Source organism: Protomyctophum parallelum, assembly GCF_964188405.1.
Source record: "Protomyctophum parallelum genome assembly, chromosome: 20".
Classification (NCBI taxonomy): domain Eukaryota; kingdom Metazoa; phylum Chordata; class Actinopteri; order Myctophiformes; family Myctophidae; genus Protomyctophum; species Protomyctophum parallelum.
The window spans coordinates 5,270,802-5,283,975 of record NC_139718.1 but is presented as its reverse complement, the minus strand read 5'-3'; the positions used below and the strand labels follow the sequence as shown (position 1 = coordinate 5,283,975).

The window sequence follows — 13,174 nt, the reverse complement described above, 5'->3', positions numbered from 1 at the left end:
GGGGCCTTGACATGAAATATTGAGTGATATTATAGGCCTAGAAACATCAGGTATTTCAGATAACTGTCAGGATTTAGAAGACTTTTTTTTCCAGGCCTGAATGGATTAATCAAACAGGACACGCCGTTTCACTTTCGTCGCCAACTTTTTCACGTATATAGCTTGAGAATAATTTCTCACGCTTGCTTTTTTCAATTCTGGGACAGAGTCGCTACGAGGTTGGATTCTAACCCATTCTGAACGGGAACCCATTTTGGTGTTATACATCATGTTATGCTTTAGCTATTGAAAAATAGCAGATCTACAAGCTCATAGCGCGCCACCGAGTGGCGCGCTACGAGCTTGTAGGTCTGCTATTTTTGAAAAATCGACAGATAATTTCCCTGCTAATCCGAATGAAATAAATGGTGTCTAAAAATATATTTTATTGTTGGTGAGAAGGGCAGCTGAAAAGTGCAATTGTGTCTAAAGCAGCAACAATGCGCTAGATTGGCTGTCACTCTGGGGGGGGGGGGGGGGGGTAGGTGACCGGAAATAGGCCAATATAACGGCATAAAACTGCCCCAAAACGGCTACAAAACAGCAAAAAATGTTGCGTGCGCGTGAAGGGGGGCCCTTCTAGCTTCAGTGCCCAGGGGCCCTCAGTGGTGTTAATCCGGCCCTGACCATGTTGCTGTACTGTGAGGACCGACTGAGATCTCTGAATAAAGAATGATGCCTAAATCGTGACGCCGGAGTCCTGCTTCTTCATGCTTTCCTCTACTTACTAATAGTGAGATTAAAAACTCCCAGAACAGTGCGTGTGTGCGTGGTGATGGTGCTACATGGTATATACTGTACTTGCCTCCGAAACGCAGGCCTCATATATGGTGTGTGCGTGTGCGTGTGCGTGTGCGTGTGCGTGTGCGTGTGCATGTGCGTGTGCGTGTGCGTGTGCACACTTGCCTCCGAACGCAGGCCTCATGGTGAAGTCGTGGTCCTCTACTTTGATAATATTCTCCGTCTTCAGCTTCCGGGACTTGGTCACATCCGGGGGCTTCTTGTTCACGGTCAAGGAACTAGAAAACAATAGAATTATATAATTATACAAGTGATTAAAACAATAGCATATAATTATACAGCAGTGACTGTCATGGTCTGTCTCCCTACAGACCATGTTTTCCATGTCAGCCACTCCCATTCTCCATTCCCTCTCTCAGTCATTGTCACACACCTGTTTCCACCCCCTCTCCAGCCCTACAGTGCCACGCCCATTCCACACCTGAGAACACTCCTGCAATTACCCTGCTCCCTATAAGACTGGACTCATTCCACAAACACAGTGGCTACGTTTACATGAGCAGTTAAATCCCCTTTTCATTCCGAATAGAAGTTCAATCCTATTAAACGTTGTTATGTAAACACCTACAAAAACTTACATCCGAATGAAAACGCTTGATGCGATCTAAAAACCATTCCGATGTCACTGGCCGGATTACTCCAATGTTCAATGCGATTGAAAGAAAATTGGACTCATGTATACACTGCTTCGGATGTAAATTCATTCTGGTCTTTCTGAGCATGCTCATTTCCATTGCGCTCCAACTCCAAGGCGCTCATAAGCCTCAGTCATATCCAAGGCGCGCCGAGGAGTTTGCACATAGAGCGCGTTATTTCGTGCATTTTGTGTGTGTGTGTGTGTGTGTGTGTGTGTGTGTGTGTGTGTGTGTGTGTGTGTGTGTGTGTGTGTGTGTGTGTTCAATGGTCTCTCTCTCACACTCTCTCTCTCTCTCTCAAAAATAACGAGCGACCCGATACAATAATAATCAGTGTGTTGCGTGCCCTGGCCGTGCTGTAGATAATAAAGTACAAATAAAAACGAGATGATCACCTTCCCAGCGGAGAAGGGGAGCCGCAGCAAGTGGGGGAAAAAAGACGGTAAACATATTTGCCCGTCCCTATCCAAGCAGCAGCCTCAAAGCTACTGCGGAATGAAATGATGGGATTTCAAAGTGTCGTCTTTCGTCTGAAAGTCACAATGAATGAACTGCCTATATTTTATGTGTCCAACAGATGGCGTAGTTTCACGTGAATTAACATGTATCATGTCTTCTATCACTTCTCCATATAAACACTCATTCGGAATGACCATTTCCCATGTAAACTCACGGCAAAAAACATTACATCGGATGTATTTTATTCGGAAGTATTTATTCGGAATGATCACCCTACATGTAAACGTAGCCACTGTCAGATCATACTTCCTTGTCCCCGAGCTGTCCCGTGTTCCTGGTTCTCTGTGTTTCCTGAGTGGTTCTGCGTTATTGGACTTGTGATTACTCTTCTAAGGTTTGCATTCCTGTTTCCTGTTTTGTTCCTGTTTTTGTACCTTTTGGAAGAGTTCTTTGCTTTTTGAAATTCCCTGAGTTTTGTAAGCTTAACAGTTTTTTGGCTTAATAAATCATTTAATTTGAACATTCCTGCTCTCTGTCCTGCATTGGGTCCTGCATTTGGGTCCCCTCCCTGCCTATCGTGACAGTGACTCTCAACCTTTTTTACTTTCAAAGACCCCCAGTTTGAAATGCATTAGGCCACGGACGGACCCCCATTTGTCACAAGTTTATCCTCACAAGGACTAGTTCCTGGGAACCCTAGGCGGGGTTCCCAGACCCCCGTGGTGAGAATCAGTGGCTTGTGGAAGGAAGCCTTTCAGAGCCAAATGTGGCAAATATGGGCCCTGCAAACGATGTACAAGTACAGCCCCCCCCCCCCCCCCCCCCCCCCCCCAGCCAACGTAACCAATAAAGACTAATAAATAAAAACCAAGCAACGGAATGTGCTAGTAAACTAAAAAAGCAATTGAACATTTGCTATATACGTCAAAGCAGAAGCAGTGTTTGGGAAGTGGGCCCCGTGGTAACAAGAAGACTCGCCCCGTTTCTGTTTTCCTCCCAGAATTCTCCCCAGTGAGGGGTGGGAGAGGCTGGCCAGCAGACGGCTGGATTTTGAATTTCTCTAACTATAAACTTTCATGACAGCAGAACAGCCTAAGTACAAATATAATTTATGAAAAGCTACTACAGTGAAGTCTGTTCACAGAAGTTGTTGTAGGATATGTGGGGATTATCTGACGAGGTACCATTTGAGGGGGCAAAACCTTACATATACTAAACAATACTAAATTGTTTATAGGGTCAATATAAGTAATATAATATAGCCTTTCTACAGGAGTATCTTTTTATATTCTTCCAAAAAGAATACAAACAGCCAATAGCATATTACAAAGTTATCCCCCTCACTGGTGACAATGCCGGGAGGAGAAACGGGCACGCACCGGGGCGAGTCTTCCGGTATTCTGCCCCGTGGCAATCCTTTTAAAGCTCACTAGGGGAATCACAGCAGCCACTTTGAGTCTGCTCTGTAGGTCATTCCGAGACCAGGGTCTGAAATAAGAAAGGCTTCTTTTTTCTTTTTCAGCCTCAGATTAGATTTAGTTGGGGGGGGGGGGGGGGCACGACGTAGCACAGCATTTAGATCTGAGGTTGAGAGAGATGCGATGTGAGGTGCATGGCAAACAGACTGGCTGAAGGTCAGACCAGTGGCTGGTATTATTTCACATGTTGGACCGTTCCTTCTTCCTTTTAGCCAAAATGGCATCCTACTATAAATGCACCACGCCTCTGCGTGTCTGTGTGCGTACGGTACGTGTGTGTACGGTTGTAATGCACTTAACCCATTCTGACCTGAGATCAGATTCTATAAAAATGTCAGTCGTTCTTCGATTTTTCAAAAAATAGCAGACCTACAAGCTCGTAGCGCGCCACTCGGTGGCGCGCTATGAGCTTGTAGATCTGCTATTTTTCAATAGCTAAAGCATAACATGATGCTAACACCAAAATGGATTCCCGTTCAGAATGGGTTAACTCGAGAACCATTTGCCCCACCGACTTCACATTAGACACACGCGTTCCACACCCCCGCAGGGAGTGCAGTGCCCGGACTAACTGCTTTTTGTTTTTAAATGTTTAAATGGTTTGGCACCCATTTATCTTTCCGAACTGCTGAAACCTTAATGTTCCCACAAGGACCCTCAGGTCCTCTGACCATGCAGCTTCTCCTGGTGGTGCCTAGAACCAGGCTGAAGCTCAGAGGGAACCGGCCGGCTTTTGCAGTGGCAGCTCCCAAGCTCTGGAATGAACTGCCTCTGCACACAAGACCCTTCAGGGTTTTAACCCATTCTGAACGGGAACCCATTTTGGTGTTAGCATCATGTTATGCTTTAGCTATTGAAAAATAGCAGATCTACAAGCTCATAGCGCGCCACCGAGTGGCGCGCTACGAGCTTGTAGGTCTGCTATTTTTGAAAAATCGAAGAACGAATTTTAGATTTTTAGAATCTGATCTCAGGTCAGAATGGGTTAATCAGACCAGTGTGTGTGTCCAGTGGAAACCTCGTGTGAATCTGATCTCAGGTCAGAATGGGTTAAGAAGGGTCCCACTTATGAAAACTGTGGCATGATCTAGAAACCTCTCATCTCCATGTTCAACTTCCGTAATTATACTCGATCACACTCCAGTCACGCAAAAGCAGCGTGCGTAGCAGATCAACAAGCTTGTCCATCTGCTACACTTTAGGCCATTTGTGAATAAATATTATGAATCCTAAAAAAAAAAAAAAGTTTTGGACATAATGAGGGTTTTTCAATTTCCACCCAACGGTGATACAGTATGCTTCTCTGCGCCGTTTCATTTCTCCACGCTGAGACACAAATGATGAACATAACACAACGCTTTGATGTCATGGTGATTCTCCGTGCTAAAGCATCTGCTGTGGTCATTACGCCGCTAGGAGAGCAGCGGTGTGTGTCATGTCGGTGGGCGGGTGGGTGGAGTATCGCAGCATCAGTGACCGCGGGGTCAACGTCTGCGGGAGGACGAGGAACATCCATTTGCTTAACGCATTTCGAAAAGTATTCTAAATCCTAAAGGTTTTCGGAAAACATGTCGTTCTCAAACAATTTCATGTCAAGGACTCCCAGAAATATATGTAATGGGCCGCAGACCCCCCATCTGAAAATATGTCGTTCCAGGGACCCCCCCCCCCCCCCCCCCAGAAGCAAAGATTTGAGTTAAAAACGTTCGCTCTGAAAGAATATAGTGTATATTCAAAGACTTGCGCCACATTTTCAAGACTTTTTCAAAAATAGCAGACCTATACAAGCTCGTAGCGTGGCACTCGGTACCGCGCTATGAGCTTGTAGATCTGCTATTTTTTTCCAATAGCTAAAGTATAACAAAAATGCTTAGAACACCAAAAGGGGTTCCCGTCCAAAATGTGTTAAATGCCTTTTAACCCAATTTAGGGAATTTCGCAATGTTCTCTCTTTACCCAGAGTGACTTGCAACAAGAAACGTAAACACTATAATATGCATAGAAGGCAATGCCAGAGAGACTCTCGTAGTGCCTCAGTATAAAATATAGGATCACATCTAAAGCTTTTTTGTTTTGTTTACTTTTTCATTAACCTCTTCAACCCAGCCTAACCATCCCAACAGGAGTGTCCCTACTCTCCAAAACAGCTCGAAAAGAGCACTTAGTATACAGACTGCTGCAATTTGGAACTGACCCCTGTAAATAGTCAAAGCCTCTAAGCACAGTGGTTCCCAAAGTGGGGTCCGGGGACCCCCAGGGGTCCTTGAGGGAGTTCCACTGGGTCCCCTGCAGCTAAATGATAGTTTGTAACCAAATGGACCCTTATGGGTCTGTAACTCTGTAACACATGGAACCAAAAGGACCTTAACGGGTCCATATGGTTCCATTTGTACACTAATCAGAGTTAAATTAACATTGATTTTACAAATATAAATTGAGGGGTCCCAGAGATAGAAATGGCATTAAATGGGGGTCCGTAGACTAATTAACCCATTCTGAACGGGAACCCATTTTGGTGTCAGCATCATGTTATGCTTTAGCTATTGAAAAATAGCAGATCTACAAGCTCATAGCGCGCCACCGAGTGGCGCGCTACAAGCTTGTAGGTCTGCTATTTTTGAAAAATCGAAGAACGACTGACATTTTTAGAATCTGATCTCAGGTCAGAATGGGTTAATGACACCAGTGTGTGTCCAGTGGAAAGCTCGTATGAATCTGAGCTCAGGTCAGAATGGGTTAATCAGACCAGTGTGTGTCCAGTGGAAAGCTCGTATGAATCTGATCTCAGGTCAGAATGGGTTAATGCATGTCAAACTGGGGGTCCTTGACATTAAACGGGTTGAGAATCACTGCTAGAGCCGTTAAAAATCTTCTCTCATGGGGGTCCCTGGCATGTGGTTTCAAATGGGGGTCCGCGGGCCGATTAGTGTCAATGTTGGGGTCCTTGATAAAGGTTTGGGAACCCCTGTCTTAGCAGACCTGGTTGTTTTGTACTTTCCTGTGCTTCTTTTTGCAAACTGCTAATAAAGTATTCAACCAATCCCTATTCAGACAGACAGACAGACAGACAGACAGACAGACAGACAGACAGACAGACAGACAGACAGACAGACAATGCACCATGTGTCATGTACAGTACGTCTGTAATCCACGTAACTCGAGAAACGTCCGTACTTCAAATTTGACGCACGCGTTCCACACTCGGTCGGACCCACGGTTGTCCAGAACCGCCCCACAAAGGCCTCTGCCCGGCCTCTGGACATGGCCCCCCTGACCGGTGTCCATATATGGAGCTGGCCTGTTCTGACCTCACAATGTAGCCTATACCACTGAGAATGTAGCCTCTACCACTGGGAAATGTAGCCTATACCACTGAGAATGTAGCCTCTACCACTGGTCTGATACACTGTAGAGAATGTAGCCTATACCACTGGTCTGATACACTGTTTAGAATGTAGCCTTTACCACTGGTCTGATACACTGTTCAGAATGTAGCCTTTACCACTGAGAATGTAGCCTATACCACTGGTCTGATACACTGTAGAGAATGTAGCCTATACCACTGGTCTGATACACTGTTTAGAATGTAGCCTATAAACCACTGGTCAGATACACTGTTTAGAATGTAGCCTATACCACTGGTCTGATACACTGTAGAGAATGTAGCCTTTACCACTGGTCTGATACACTGTTTAGAATGTAGCCTATACCACTGGTCTGATACACTGTTTAGAATGTAGCCTTTACCACTGGTCTGATACACTGTTTAGAATGTAGCCTATACCACTGGTCTGATACACTGTTTAGAATGTAGCCTATACCACTGGTCTGATACACTGTTTAGAATGTAGCCTTTACCACTGGTCTGATACACTGTTTAGAATGTAGCCTTTACCACTGGTCTGATACACTGTTTAGAATGTAGCCTTTACCACTGGTCTGATACACTGTTTAGAATGTAGCCTTTACCACTGGTCTGATACACTGTAGAGAATGTAGCCTTTACCACTGGTCTGATACACTGTTTAGAATGTAGCCTATACCACTGGTCTGATACACTGTTTAGAATGTAGCCTTTACCACTGGTCTGATACACTGTTTAGAATGTAGCCTATACCACTGGTCTGATACACTGTTGAGAATGTAGCCTTTACCACTGGCCTGATACACTGTTTAGAATGTAGCCTTTACCACTGGTCTGATACACTGTTGAGAATGTAGCCTTTACCACTGGCCTGATACACTGTTTAGAATGTAGCCTTTACCACTGGTCTGATACACTGTTTAGAATGTAGCCTTTACCACTGGTCTGATACACTGTTTAGAATGTAGCCTCTACCACTGGTCTGATACACTGTAGAGAATGTAGCCTTTACCACTGGTCTGATACACTGTTTAGAATGTAGCCTTTACCACTGGTCTGATACACTGTTTAGAATGTAGCCTTTACCACTGGTCTGATACACTGTTTAGAATGTAGCCTTTACCACTGGTCTGATACACTGTTTAGAATGTAGCCTTTACCACTGGCCTGATACACTGTTTAGAATGTAGCCTATACCACTGGTCTGATACACTGTTCAGAATGTAGCCTCTACCACTGGTCTGATACACTGTTTAGAATGTAGCCTATACCACTGGTCTGATACACTGTTGAGAATGTAGCCTTTACCACTGGTCTGAAGTCTGATACACTGTTTAGAATGTAGCCTCTACCACTGGTCTGATACACTGTAGAGAATGTAGCCTTTACCACTGGTCTGATACACTGTTTAGAATGTAGCCTTTACCACTGGTCTGATACACTGTTTAGAATGTAGCCTTTACCACTGGTCTGATACACTGTTTAGAATGTAGCCTTTACCACTGGTCTGATACACTGTTTAGAATGTAGCCTTTACCACTGGTCTGATACACTGTTTAGAATGTAGCCTTTACCACTGGTCTGATACACTGTTTAGAATGTAGCCTATACCACTGGTCTGATACACTGTTTAGAATGTAGCCTTTACCACTGGTCTGATACACTGTTCAGAATGTAGCCTCTACCACTGGTCTGATACACTGTTTAGAATGTAGCCTTTACCACTGGTCTGATACACTGTTGAGAATGTAGCCTTTACCACTGGTCTGATACACTGTTTAGAATGTAGCCTATACCACTGGTCTGATACACTGTTTAGAATGTAGCCTTTACCACTGGTCTGATACACTGTTTAGAATGTAGCCTATACCACTGGTCTGATACACTGTTTAGAATGTAGCCTTTACCACTGGTCTGATACACTGTTTAGAATGTAGCCTATACCACTGGTCTGATACACTGTTTAGAATGTAGCCTCTACCACTGGTCTGATACACTGTAGAGAATGTAGCCTTTACCACTGGTCTGATACACTGTTTAGAATGTAGCCTATACCACTGGTCTGATACACTGTTTAGAATGTAGCCTTTACCACTGGTCTGATACACTGTTTAGAATGTAGCCTATACCACTGGTCTGATACACTGTTTAGAATGTAGCCTTTACCACTGGTCTGATACACTGTTTAGAATGTAGCCTATACCACTGGTCTGATACACTGTTTAGAATGTAGCCTCTACCACTGGTCTGATACACTGTAGAGAATGTAGCCTTTACCACTGGGCTGATACACTGTTCAGAATGTAGCCTTTACCACTGGTCTGATACACTGTTTAGAATGTAGCATCTACCACTGGTCTGATACACTGTTTAGAATGTAGCCTTTACCACTGGGCTGATACACTGTTCAGAATGTAGCCTTTACCACTGGTCTGATACACTGTTTAGAATGTAGCCTTTACCACTGGTCTGATACACTGTTTAGAATGTAGCCTATACCACTGGTCTGATACACTGTTGAGTATGTAGCCTTTACCACTGGTCTGATACACTGTTTAGAATGTAGCCTTTACCACTGGTCTGATACACTGTTTAGAATGTAGCCTATACCACTGGTCTGATACACTGTTTAGAATGTAGCCTTTACCACTGGTCTGATACACTGTTTAGAATGTAGCCTATACCACTGGTCTGATACACTGTTTAGAATGTAGCCTTTACCACTGGTCTGATACACTGTAGAGAATGTAGCCTTTACCACTGGGCTGATACACTGTTCAGAATGTAGCCTTTACCACTGGTCTGATACACTGTTGAGAATGTAGCCTTTACCACTGCTCTGATACACTGTTCAGAATGTAGCCTTTACCACTGGTCTGATACACTGTTTAGAATGTAGCCTTTACCACTGGTCTGATACACTGTTTAGAATGTAGCCTTTACCACTGGTCTGATACACTGTAGAGAATGTAGCCTTTACCACTGGTCTGATACACTGTTTAGAATGTAGCCTTTACCACTGGGCTGATACACTGTTTAGAATGTAGCCTTTACCACTGGTTTGATACACTGTTCAGAATGTAGCCTCTACCACTGGTCTGATACACTGTTTAGAATGTAGCCTTTACCACTGGTCTGATACACTGTAGAGAATGTAGCCTTTACCACTGGTCTGATACACTGTTTAGAATGTAGCCTTTACCACTGGTCTGATACACTGTTGAGAATGTAGCCTATACCACTGGTCTGATACACTGTTGAGAATGTAGCCTATACCACTGGTCTGATACACTGTTTAGAATGTAGCCTATACCACTGGTCTGATACACTGTTTAGAATGTAGCCTATACCACTGGTCTGATACACTGTTGAGAATGTAGCCTTTACCACTGGTTTGATACACTGTTGAGAATGTAGCCTTTACCACTGGTCTGATACACTGTTTAGAATGTAGCCTTTACCACTGGTCTGATACACTGTAGAGAATGTAGCCTATACCACTGGTCAGATACACTGTTTAGAATGTAGCCTTTACCACTGGTCTGATACACTGTTTAGAATGTAGCCTATACCACTGGTCTGATACACTGTTTAGAATGTAGCCTTTACCACTGGTCTGATACACTGTAGAGAATGTAGCCTATACCACTGGTCAGATACACTGTTTAGAATGTAGCCTTTACCACTGGTCTGATACACTGTTTAGAATGTAGCCTTTACCACTGGTCTGATACACTGTTTAGAATGTAGCCTTTACCACTGGTCTGATACACTGTTTAGAATGTAGCCTTTACCACTGGTCTGATACACTGTTTAGAATGTAGCCTATACCACTGGTCTGATACACTGTTTAGAATGTAGCCTATAAACCACTGGTTGCCAGAGAAGGATTCTGGACAATAGCCCTTAAGGTCAGGCTCAGCCTCCAGGCCGGTGACATTCAGAAAAAGCGCTTTATTTTAACCAGCACAATGGGGACTCATTATGGACTTGCTGTCCTAAAAATACAAAATAAATCAATCTGTATGCATGCCAAGACATTCATTATAAATGACTACACTGTTGACGCCAATTAAGCACAATATGGCCATTTGGCTACAGGCTATAAACTGCTCCTCCTGAATTCATGCACCCTTGGCAGCGCTCCAGACTCCATGAGACAAACTAAAATAAAATGCCATGCTGTGGGATAATTAATTGTAGCCTAAATGGAAACGACAGACAGCCATGCAGGGAAGGGGGTCAAGTCGAAAAGCCCTCTATTTCACAGCAGCCAACCTGCACGACGACAGGTCCCCGGCGCGCGGCGCCGCGCGGCGCTACATGCAGTGCAGAGGCATGCGACTATTTTGAGACTCGGCCACCACATGTTTCTACTAAAACCACCGCTGCTGCTGCTGCTGCTGCTGCTGGTACAAAAAAAAGAGAAAAATAAATCAAAGCTGTGCTCTTGCTCTCCCGCGGCGGCGGTGATCCTATCCATGGCTGGACGGCCCGCCGGGGCAGGGATGATGACAGATGGAGGAAAACGTGCCTGTGACACGTGGGGACGTGACCTGTTTGCTTTGATGATGATGATGATGATGAGTAGGCAAAGACAGCTAGAGCTCAGCTCACTGCTCATAGTGGCTGCTCTGCTCTGCCCTGCCGGCTTCATCCCAGCATGATCCCTGCACACTGTTGTGGTGCACAGTGGCGTGCACATATTTTAGACATTTAGAGGGGCTGGTGCTCAAGTGAAAAAAAGGGCACCTATAGCACGTGGAACCCGGACGGTTGCCTTCTTAACCCATTCTGACCTGGGATCAGATTCTAACAATGTCTTCTATACATCCCGACAGTTTTCTGAAAAAGCCATGTTTCTATGTCAGTCGTTCTTCGATTTTTCGAAAAATAGCAGACCTACAAGCTCGTAGCGCGCCACTCGGTGGCGCGCTATGAGCTTGTAGATCTGCTATTTTTCAATAGCTATAAAGCATAACATAATGCTAAAACACCGAAAGGGGCTATAGCACTCCCTAGTGTCTATCTGTGCACGCCACTGTTGTGGTACAATAATATAACTGAGAACGGAGGAGCCTCCAGATGGAACCCAAAAGGAAAAGGTTCCGTTTTGGTTCCATTTTGGAGGAGAGGGATGCTATTTTGGATCATGGTTCAGAATCACAACATGACTGCTCGCCCTTCACATTCAGGGCTATCTATATACCTTCCTGTGGGACTGGGATTTAATTATACTGTCCACTGTTATTGATCAGCGTATTATCTCCAGAACTGAGAACGTGTGTATATAGCTCCTCCTTAATGGTTCCACTTGGCTACACATTCTCACTTGGATAACTTGTATTGACACTTGGACTTAATTAATTGTGCAGCAGTGATCAAGTTTAGCCTACTGCCTGGTTTATCGAATTGTAGCTCCTACACTAAACCCAAGCGTTTAGGTTATAAACTGTTTTAAACACATAGTTGTAACACTTTTTAAACGTGTCAGTGTTTAGATTATAAACAGAAGAACATGTTTAATCGCCTGTAACACTTTTTAAAACACATAAACGTGTTTAGTTTTTTACAATCAAAGAATTCAAACACTATAGGTGTTCTCGTGAGGTGTTTGAGTGAACTCGTGTTCTACTGTATTTTATGATTAATAATAAACATTTGCCATTTAATTATGACACACTGGTGTTTAGGTTTTAACCGCGTCACATGTTCCAGGGATTTACAGTGATATATCGCTCCTCTCCTCCATTTCAAAGGGCTTCGTTTTTGTTCCAATTAGCTTTTTTGATATGTCTTATCCTATATCGTCTTCAGAAACACTGCTATACTATCACCATGCATCACCCTCCCTGCGCACCGCGCAGCCGACTTGGAATAAGATAGTGCAGGTGATGATAGACAATGATGATGATGATGATGATGATGATGATGATGAGATAATCATTTGTATTGTGACACGTAGACCTAGTCATATAGAAACTCGACTGCACATACAGTACGCACACATTAACTCCTCACACCTGTTTTGGTTTGTCTGCGAGGTGTCCAATTACGCACGGATATATTCAACACAGTGCAGTGGGGCTTATATGGGTTCGATATTTACTTACGTGCCGTGTTTCTGGGTCTCCACCGTGCCGGTCCATCGCCGAACCCGGCGCCGGTGGTGGTGTCCGTGGCGCCGGCTATTACTACGGCATTCCCCGCCGGTAACGACCAGACAGAGAATGATTAAAACCAGTGCTTTGATCCAAAAACAAGGCATAGCGGCGGCGAGGCGATATAAAGCGAGCGGCGCAGCCGGGGTGATTCCACAAGTGTGTGCACTGGGCTAATGTCTCCGAAGAAGAAGGAGTCGTGCGTCCGAATTCCGAGAGCCCCTTTCAATCCATGTC

General features: G+C 44.4%; 1 pseudogene across 1 annotated transcript in view; it reads right to left on the bottom strand.

The window, feature by feature from the left end:
- The window catches only part of LOC310878360 (gamma-aminobutyric acid receptor subunit rho-2-like), a 100,774-nt pseudogene extending 87,835 nt beyond the window's left edge, over positions 1–12,939 (bottom strand). Inside the window, exons 1-2 of the transcript in view lie at positions 12,890–12,939; positions 940–1,058 (exon numbers count right to left, since the gene is read on the bottom strand). The product of the transcript in view is annotated as a gamma-aminobutyric acid receptor subunit rho-2-like (transcript). The remainder of the gene's footprint in view (positions 1–939; positions 1,059–12,889) is intronic.
- Positions 12,940–13,174: the final 235 nt, after the last annotated feature.